The sequence below is a fragment of the Chiloscyllium punctatum genome, chromosome 19, assembly GCF_047496795.1.
Source record: "Chiloscyllium punctatum isolate Juve2018m chromosome 19, sChiPun1.3, whole genome shotgun sequence".
NCBI lineage: Eukaryota > Metazoa > Chordata > Chondrichthyes > Orectolobiformes > Hemiscylliidae > Chiloscyllium > Chiloscyllium punctatum.
Window position 1 is genome coordinate 94,102,776 of NC_092757.1, and position 10,866 is coordinate 94,113,641.

Below are 10,866 nucleotides of genomic sequence, written 5' to 3' on the forward strand. Positions count from 1 at the left end.
GACGAGGGCGTTTGTTCTCTAAAAGGGGCCGCCCCTTCCCCGCTGCGCACGCGCACTCCCTGGAGCGTGTTTGAATTGGGGGTGGGGGGAGGTGAAGAGAGAGGGCGCGCGATGACCTCACCCCCCCACCCGGAAGGGCGGTTGGTGGCTATTTCGTTGGGGGCCGGGCCGGGATGGGTAATGCCGTCCGCCATCTTGGTGAGGTCGCTCAATGACAAGTCGCACTGCCCCAGTCAACCAAGAGAAAAGTGTCAGGGCGCTCCGAGGGGGGATCATCAAACAAAATTAAAACTGAGAGGGAAAAAAAAATGCGGATCTGAAATAAACAGACACAGAAATTGCTGGAGAAACGGAGCAGGTCCGGCAGCATCCGTGAAGAGAAGACAAAGTCAGTGTTTCGAGGTCAGTGACGCTTCACTTATCAAACCAAGATTTAATGTTGAAGCATCTAAGGGAAGATTGTGTTTGGGACTGAAACGCTTAAAGTCACGTTAGCTTGACAATCAGGTAGGCCCTGAGGGCTGAGGGAGGGTGGAGAAGTTTAGGTTACCGATTCATAGAACTATACTGTGCAGATGAGGTGCTTCGGCCCATCGAGTCTGTACCATCAAAAATAGGCTGACATCCACACCAGTCCCCATTATCTGGAATTGTCAAGGCCCACAGCCTTGAATGTTATGACACTTCAGTTGATCATCCAAGTACTTTTAAAGGTTGTGAGATTTTCTGCCTCAGTTACCCTGAAGACTTCCACCATCCTCTGAGTGAAAATAATATTTCCTCAAATTCTCCCATAAACCTCTTGCCTTTCACTTTAAAATTGTGGCCCCTTGTTCTATTTAGATTAGAATCAGCCTAAACATTATGGCACAGATAGAGAACACGTGTGGCTTAACACCTTCAACATATTGTCCAGCTAACACCAATTGTTACAGTTAACCTGAGAATGCAACTTCTAAAAAAAAAGTTTTGTGATTTATACATGAAAGAAGTGAAACGATCATGGTATTCAAACAGATGAAAGACTCAACAAACAATCAAGGTATTTTTCAATGTATAATTTCAGTTACATCACACTGTGTAAAATTTTGCTGTAAATTCTGTGTCTTACAACTGTGTCCTCCACAACCACCTGATGAAGGAGCAGTGCTCCAAAAGCTAGTGTGCTTCCAATTAAACCTGTTGGACTATAACCTGCTATTGTGTGATTTTTAACTTTGTACACCCCAGTCCAACACCGGCATCTCCAAATCATGAGCTTATCCAGCCTTTCTTCATAGCTGGCTAAGTTAAAAATCACACAACACCAGGCTATAGACCAACAGATTTATTTGGAAGCACTAGCTTTCAGAGCGCTGCTCCTTCATCAGGTGGTTGTGGAGAATAAGATTTTAAGACACAGAATTTATAGCAAAAGTTTACAGTGTGATGTAACTGAAATTATATATTGAAAAAGACCTGGATTGTTTGTTGGCTTAATAAATATATAATGTGTTGGACTAAGACAACTCCACAGCATGCAGCCCAGACAGCCCAGATAGCAAAACTACCAGTGATGGATCAATTAACATTGGGATGTTCAAGTAACAGAATTGAGAATCTGGGAGATATGGAGGAACACTATCTCTCCCTGGAGGAATTCAAAAATCAGAATCACTTGTTTTTCAACCATAGATATATTAGGCCATTTGGCCCATCAAGGTTGCTCTGCTGCTTGATCATGGCTGCTATGTTCCTCGATCCCATTTTCCTGGTTTCTCCCCATAACCCTTGATTCCCTTTCCAATTACAAACTGGAAATGACATCACCCATCTTAAAAATCCAAGACCTACAAATAGAGAGGTAGGGCATACCACCACTGCTTCACCAGACACTGTCACTGATGATGTTACTTAGTATGGTGATGAAATGTCTGAAAATAAACCTTCAAGCTCAGTGAGCTAACTTACATACTTATCATCAACCTGAGCTACAAATCTTCGCAAAAATTGCGAACCTATCTCTGTCTTAAATGACTTAGCCTTCACGTCCCTCTGCAGCAATGAGTTCTGCAGAGTCATGGCTATCAGACCAAAGAAAAGGGTTGCCCCTACACTCTGAGGATGTGCCCCTGGGTCTTTGTCTCTCCTACTAGTGGAAGCATCTTTTCTACGTCCATTCTATCCAGCCTCTTAGTATTCTGCAAGTTTCAATCAGATCCCCTCCTTGTTCTTTGAAACTCCATTGAGTACAGACCCAGAGTCTTCAACCGCTCTTCATCTGACAAGCCCTACATCATCGGGATCATTCTTGTAACCTTCTCTGCCAGCAACGCCAGCATTTCCTTCCTGAGGTGTGGGACACAAAACTACTCACAATATTTCAAATATGGTCTGGCCAGAGTCCTATACTGCCTTAGCAGCACATCTCTTGCTCTTGTACTTTAGCCCTCTGAAATGAATGCAAACATTGCATTTTCCTTCCTAACTGTCAACTGAACCTGCATGTTAACCCTTAAGAGAATCCTGAACTAGGTGTTCCAAGTCTTTCTGTTTCAGATTTCCAAAGCCTTTCCTTGTTTAGAAAATAGTGTATGCACCTATTCTTCGTACAAAATGGGAAAACTGCACACTTTTTCACATTGTATTCCAACTGCCAAGTCCTTCTGCAACCTCCCCATTCCCTCTACACTACCTGACCTGCCAACTATCTTTGTGTCATCTGCAAACTTAGCAACAATGCATTCAGTTCCTTCATCCAATGTGTCAATACATAATGCAATATGTCTGTAATAATTCATGACCTCAGGGTAAAGATATGCAAGTAATCCAACTTGGGAAGAGGCCACACTGGACCTGGGGTGAGGAAATGAGCCCGGCCAGGTGGATGAAGTTTCAGTGGTGGAATACTTTGGGAATAGTGATCACAATTCCATAAGTTTTAGAATACTCATGGACAAAGATGAGAGTGGTCCTCAAGGAAGAGTGTTAAATTGGGGGAAGGCAAACTATAGCAAAATTCAGCAGGAGCTGGGGAATATGGATTGGGAGCAGCTGTTTGAAGGCAAATCCACATTTGATTTGTGGGAGGCTTTTAAAGAGAGGTTGATTAGAGTTCAGGAGAGATATGTTCCTATGAAAATGAAGGATAGAAATGGCAAGATTAGGGAACCATGGATGACAGGTGAAATTGTGAGACTAGCTAAGAGGAAAAAGGATGTGTGCATAAGGTCTAAGCAACTGAAGACAGACAAAACTTTGTTAGAATATTGGAAATATAGGACCAATCTGAAACAAGGAATTCAGAGGGCTACAAGGGGTCATGAGAAATCCTTAGCGAGCAGAGTTAAGGAAAACCCCAAAGCCTTTTATTCATATATAAGGAGCAAGAGGGTAACTAGGATAAGGGTTGGCCCACTCAAGGACAAAGGAGGAAAGATATGCGTGGAGTCAGACAAAATGAGTAAATAGCATCGGTATTCACTGAGGAGAGGGACATGGTGGATGTTGAGGTTATGGATAGATCTTTGATTACTCTCAGTCAAGTTGGTATACGGAGGGAGGAGGTGTTGTATATTCTAAAAGGCATTAAGGTGGACAAGTCCCCAGGACCGGATGGGATCTATCCCAGGTTACTGAGGGAAGCGAGAGAGGAAACAGCTGGGGCTTTAATAGATATCTTTGCAGCATCCTTGAAAACGGTGGAGGTCCTAGAGGACTGGAGAATTGCTAATGTTGTCCCCTTGTTTAAGAAGGGTAGTAGGGATAATCTAGATAATTACAGACCCGTGAGCCCGACATCAGTGGTAGGTAAACAGTGAGGACTGCAGATGCTGGAGATCAGAGTTGAGATTGTGGTGCTGGAAAAGCACAGCAGGTCAGGCAGCATCCGAGGAGCAGACGAATCGACGTTTCGGGCATAATCCCTTCATCAATCATCCCTGATGAAGGGCTTATGCCCGAAACATCGATTCTCCTGCCCCTCGGATGCTGCCTGACCTGCTGTGCTTTTCCAGCACCACACTTTCTATCAGTGGTAGGAAAGCTACTGGCTAAGATACTAAGGAATAGAATATATACCCATTTGGAAGAAAACAGGCTTATTAGTGATAGGCAACATGGTTTTATGTGGGTAAGGTCACGTCTTACAAACTTAGTAGAATTCTTTGAAGAGGTGACACAGTTGATTGATGAGGGAAGGGATGCAGATGTCATATACGTGGACTTTAGTAAGGCATTTGATAAGGTTCCCCTTAGTAGGCTGATGAAGAAGGTGAAGTCACATGGGGTCCAGGGTGTTCTAGCTAGATGGATAGAGAACTGGTTGGGCAACAGGAGACAGAGAGTAGTAATGGAAGGGAGCTTCTCAAAATGGAGACCTGTGACCAGTGGTGTCCCACAGGGATCTGTCCTGGGACCACTGTTGCTTGTGATATACATAAATGATTTGGAGGAAGGTGTCGGTTGCCTCATTAGCAAGTTTGCAGATGACACTAAAATTGGTGGAGTAGCAGATACCGAAGGAGACCGTCAGAGAATACAGCAGAACATAGATAGATTGGAGAGATGACAGAGAAATGGCAGATGAAGTTCAATCCGGACAAATGCGAGGTGATGCAATTTGGAAAATGCAATTCCAGAGCAAAGTACTTTATAGTAAATGGAAATGTCCTGGGGAAAATTGAAATACAGAGAGATTCTGGGTGTTCAGGTCAATAAAGTGGTCAAGAAGGCATACGGCATGCCTGCCTTTATCGAATGGGGTATTGAGTACAAGAGTTGGCAGGTCATGTTACAGTTGTATAAGACTTTGGTTTGGCCATATTTGGAATATTGCGTACAGTTCTGGTTGCCACATTACCTAAAGGATGTGGATGCTTTGGAGAGGGTGCAGAGGAGGTTCACCAGGATGTTGCCTGTTATGGAGGGTGCTAGTTATGAGGAGAGGTTGAGTGGATTAGGATTATTTTCATTGGAAAGAAGGCGGTTGAGGGGTGACCTGATTGAGGCCTACAAAATCATGAGAGGTGTAGACAGTATGGATAGCAAGAAGCTTTTTCCCCAGAGTGGGGGACTGAATTACTAGGGTTCACGAGTTCAAAGTAAGAGGGGAAATGTTTAGGGGAGATATATATGGAAAGTTCTTCACACAGAGGGTGGTATGTGCCTGGAATACGTTGCCAATGGAGGTGGTAGAGGCGGGAATGATAGCATCATTCAAGACGTACCTAGACAGATACATGAATGGCAGGGAGCAGAGGGATACGGATCCTTAGAAAATAGGCGACAGGTTTAGATAGAGGATCTGGATCAATGCAGACTTGGAGGGCCAAACGGCCTGTTCCTGTGCTGTAATGTTCTTTGTTCTTTGTATTCGTGGGTGGCAGCAATCACAATATGATTATATTTTAGTTTGAAAGGGGAAAGACTGGGATAAAGACTAGTGTTCTAAACCTAAATTGGGCAACCATCTAGGCATGAAAGCTAAACTAGTTGAAGTGATTGTGGGTGAGAGGATAGATCAAATACTCAGAATCAGAATATGTACGAGAATGACAAATTCTAAAGGGAGATCTCATTATCTATGGCTAACTGAATAAAACTAAGGAAATCATCAAACCTAAGGGAAAAAACACAAAGGTGAGTGGCAAGTTAGATCATTGAACAGAATATAAAATATGGCAGAGAATAACTAAAAGGTTAAACTGTAAAAAGAAATTAGAATCTGAGGGGACGTTAGCTAGAAATGTAAAACAGAAAGTGGACTTTTTAAAAAGGAAAAGGTTATGTCAATTTGGTCCTCTAGAGAGTGAGGAAAAAGTGAGGACTGCAGATGCTGGAGTCAAAATCAAAAAGTTTGGTGCTGGAAAAGCACAGCAGGTCAGCATCTGAGGAGCAGGAGAGTCAATGTTTCGGGCAAAAGCCCTTCATCAGGAGAGTGAGTATGTGAAGTTAATAGCATGCAATAAGAAAATTGTTTAAATTAACAAATATTTTGTTTCAATAATAAAAGTAAGATACGGTGGTTTTGGAAATCTGAAATAAAAGCAAATTGCTGGAGAAACTTTGCAGATCTGACAGCACATGTGGAGGGAGAAACAGTTAACGTTTCAATCTGGTATGACTCTTCTTCAGAATTCAGAAATATTTTGCTTTTTGTCATCACTGTAGGGGATACAAAAACATTTTGGTAATAACTGTGACGGGAGGGAGTGGTATTCAGCAAACCGATAGGGTTGCAGACCGACAAATCCTGATGGACTTCATCCAGTGATCTCAGAAACAGTGGCTAATGAGATGATAGATGTATGTTGTTCGTTAGCCAAAGTAAGATAGATTCTGGAAAGGTTCTGTTTGACTGAAAAGTAGAAAATATGACTTTAAAAAACCTGAAAGAACTGCGGATGTTCTAAGTCAGAAACAAAAACAGAAGTTCCTGGAAAATCTCAACAGGTCTGGCAGCATCTGTAAAGGAGAATCAAAGTTAACATTTTGGGTCCAGTGACCCTTCCTTAGAATGGTTTGTCAGTTTTGAGGAAGGGTCACTGTGCCCGAAACATTAACTTTGATTTCTCTTCATCGATGCTGCCAGACCTGCTGAGCTTCTCCGGCAACTTCTGTTCTTGTGTTAGAAAATATAACTACTGTATTTAAGAAAGAGGGAGCCGGGACGTTATATGCAGGTTAGCTTGATATCCATGTAGAGAATATGTTAGAATTGATTATTAAGGAGGTTAAAAATGTCCATTTAGGAAAACTGAAGCTAATTGGAAGAGACAGTCTGGTTTCTGTGAAAATAGAGAGAGAGAGTAGCTTTATTTGTCATTTCTAACAAAAATAACAGATACACTAAAAACGAGACAGCGTTCCTCCAGGATGGAGGGTGCTATATGGACAGCACAAGTACACAATCGTACACAGCATAAAGTGCATAAAAGTGGAAAACACGCAAGTTACAGTGTCGTAGAAGCATATAGGTGGCTCAGTGGTTAGCACTGCTACTTCACAGCATCTGGGTTCAATTCCAGCCTCGGGTGACCGACTGTGTGGAGTTTGCACATTCTCCCAGAGTCTGCGTGGGTTTCCTCTGAGTGCTCTGGCTTCCTCCCGCAGTCCAAAGATGTGCAGGTCAGGTGAATTGGCCATGATAAATTGCCCATAGTGTTAGGTGCATTAGTCAGAAGGAAATGGGTCTGGGTGGGTTACTCTTCGGAGGGTCGGTGTGGACTTGTTGGGCCGAAGGGCCTGTTTCCACACTGTAGGGAATCTAATCTAGTAATGATAAATAATAGACATTTTTCTAGTAGCAATTCGAAGTTGTGCAAAGGGTTTCAGAAGGAGTCCGATCATACAGAGTTATGGAGCCTGATCGCTTGGGTGAAGAAACTGTTGCACAGTCTGGCCGTGAGAGACTGAATGCTCCAGTATCTTCTGCCGAATAGCGGGAGGGAGAAGAGTTTGAGTGAGGGATGTGTGGGGTCTTCCACAATGCTGCAGTGTGTGGAGTAAATATCTGTAATGGAGGGGAGAGAGATCCCAATGATCTTCTCAGCTGTCCTCACTATCCGCTGCAGGGTCTTACAATCCAAGATGGTGCAATTCCCGAACCAGGCGGTGAGGCAGCAGCTCAGGGTCCTCTCAATGAACCCTGTGTAGGATGTGGTGAGGGTAGGGGTGGGGGGTGGATGGGGGGGCGGATGGGGGGCTTTCCTCAGCTTGTGCAGGAAGTAAAGGCGCTGCTGGACATTCTTGCCTATGGAGCTGGGGTTGAGGGTCCAGATGAGATTTGGTGAACGCCAAGAAATTTGGTGCTCTTCACGATCTCAACGGGGGAGCCATCCATATCCAGTCTAGAGTGGTCGGTCCATGCTCTCTTGAAGTCAACAAACATCTCTTTTGTTTTGTCCATGTTCAGAGACAGGTTGTTGGCTCTGCGCCAGGCCGTTAGCCGCTGCACCCCCTCTCTGTGTGCTGACTCATCGTTCCTGCTGATGACACCCACTACATTCATATCACCAGCGAACTTGATGATGTGGTTCAAGCTGTGCACCGCTGCACAGTCGTGTGTCAACAGGATGGACTGAAGTGATGTATTTAATAAATGTGTTGGCCTTTTCTGAAGGAGTAACATTTGTTGTGGATACAGGTGAGTCTGCAGACTTACTGTAGTTGGATTTCAAATCTGATTTGGGTTAGAATTCAGTTTCTTACAAGACGTGGATTACTCAAAGAAAAAAAACCATATCAAGTTTCAAATTTATTTTTACAAATGTTCAAAGAAGTAATGAATATTTTGTGAATAATAAAACCTTACATCTTCAGCTTATCATTCAGAATCACAAGGAGTCTTGGAATAGTGGCATCAAATTTTAAAGAACAGCTTATTCCAGCTTATTGTTAGTAATGTCCAAATGATAATTGATTTTCCTTGTTATTATTTACTATTTGTGATGTCTATAATGAGTACACAGGACATAACCCTTTTGAATTGGTGTACAGACATGAGATGAAAGGACTCATCAAATTAAAATTAAAATTATAAACCAATACCTAGGCTACATACGCAGTCTATGTTTCATGTTTCAGAGATAACCAAACTAAGTTTGTGAGTTGGCCAATAAGATTTGAAAATTGCTCAACAAACCATGAAAACTAGAGCAGATATCATGACCAAAGCTTGGAGTTTTGTTGCTGCAGACAAGCTCTTTGAATTAATACCTATCTTTGGGATAACATTTGAAATGAGATTCACTGAACCTCATCAAAGCAAAACTAAACTCAATGATGTGAATTCTGTACTGAGTATTTCAGACAGGAGAAGATAAACCAGTGAGGGTATGATGTAACTATTTTCAAGAGTTATTATAACAGGAAGAAAAGTTAGGAAAAATGACTGTATTTACTGTGGTGAAATGAAGTAAGGAATGAAACAAAAATATCAGAACAAATACAAACTGAATCTGAAATTGAAAATTGAAACATTGACCCTCTATTAATCAGATTGGGGTGAGGTGATGGCCTGATGGTATTATCACTGGACTGTTAATCTAGAGACCAGATAATGTTCTGGGAACCCGGGTTCAAATCCCACCACAGCAGATGGTGAAATTTGAATTCAGTAAAAAAAATTCTGGAATCAAGAGTCTAATGATGATCATGATACCATTGTTGATTGTTGGAGAAACCCATCTGGTTGACTCATGTCCTTTAGGAAAGGACACTACCATCCTAACCTCGTCTGGTTTACATGTGACTCCAGACCCACAGCAATGTGGTTGCCTCCCAACTGCCCTCTGGACAAGTACTTGGGAACACCACCACCTGCAAGTTCCCCTCCAAGCCACACACCACCCTGATTTGGAAATATACCGCCTTTCCTCCCCAGTCATTGGATCAAAATCCTGGTATTTCCTTCCTTTTGGCATTGTGGGTCAACCCACAGCAAGTAGATTGCAGTGATTCAAAAAGGCAGCTCACTAACCCCTTCTCAAGGGCAAATAGAGATGGACTATCAATGCTGGCCAGCCAGCAACCATCAAGTCCCACAAAATGAATTTTTAAAAATTAGGGATGGGCAATAAATGCTGGCCTAGCGAGCAATGCCCTAATCCCATGAATGCTTTTTTAAAAAGTTGGGTAATCAAGATGCACTTAAAAGTTATATATAATATTATATTCTCTTCCAGAAAATCATTGAAGCAACTGATGAAAGTTATTCCAGATTCAAGAATCAATTTGTGTGAATAAACAAGCAAAATGCAGTTAGTTATACCTGATGTTAATATAGGGGTTGCATTACCTATAAACAAACATCCTTACAGATTCATTCCAAAGAAGTTAGCTCAAATGAGGGAAGAAATTAAGTTCATGATGGACAATGATATTATTGATCGAGGGTGGAAGGGCCTGTACTACGCTGTAATGTTCTATGTTCAATGAACTGCATCATAGGAGCTTGATTTCAGCTATTGAGCAAAAACCAGATTGGTCACAAAGATTATTGATCATTGAATCAAAGTCAATGTGAAAAAAAAGGCAGATTTATATCTGATTTCACAACTGGAATATTGTATTGAGAAGATTGGACAAGCATTTTTAATTTTACTAAAATTGATGTGTTTAAAGGATATCGGTAAGTTCCATTAATTGATAATTCCAACCACATTTCAGTTTTTGTTAACACCAAATGAACTTTATCAATGTAAAGTGTACAACTCACTTGGGTAGTGCCCTGGAAATTGAATCTCACTATGCCCAGTGATGTCACAACCATTAAAGATTTTATAAAGTATGCAAAGTTCTCATATTTACTTGACTTTCGGACCTAGATTGATACAAAGCATGGACTGAGTTTCTGTACTGAACAAGAATGATATTTATTACAAGTAATTAGACTCTAGCTACAGATAAACAATTATATCAGTCAGTATAAAACATGATTAATTCAAATCTAATTCCCTTATAAACCCCTGCTTAAAAAAACACACACAGACAAACACACAAGGTAAAATAGGTTATTTATAAAGGAGAAACACGAGAAAAAGAGTTCAATCACCTTTGTTCCTCAGTTCAGTTATTGTGAAAATCTTATGACTTGTGTGCTGCTGGCCAACTGTGGCATCGGTTGTCTTTCTCCGGATACTTCCACTGGTTGGTAAGAGACACAAGGTGGCTGGTTCCCTTATAACTGCTGACTTTTTTTGTCCAAAAATCACAGCTAACAACAGACGGATTACCAGACGGATAAACTTGAGATAATGTTTTCTTCAGATTTATAGAGTTCCAACCACAGAGATCAGAGAGACCACGCCTGTGGTGAACTGAACTCTCTGTAACATGTTCCCAGCTCCCCATTGTTCAGTCACCTGAGAATCAATCACACAGGCA

The 10,866-nt window shown here is 41.8% G+C and overlaps 1 long non-coding RNA gene across 1 annotated transcript; it reads left to right on the top strand.

Moving 5' to 3' along the window:
• The first annotated feature begins 47 nt into the window (after positions 1 to 47).
• Positions 48 to 10,270, top strand: LOC140491640 (uncharacterized). Its single transcript, XR_011963348.1, has 2 exons — positions 48 to 402; positions 7,895 to 10,270. It is a non-coding gene; the product is annotated as an uncharacterized lncRNA (long non-coding RNA).
• Positions 10,271 to 10,866: the final 596 nt, after the last annotated feature.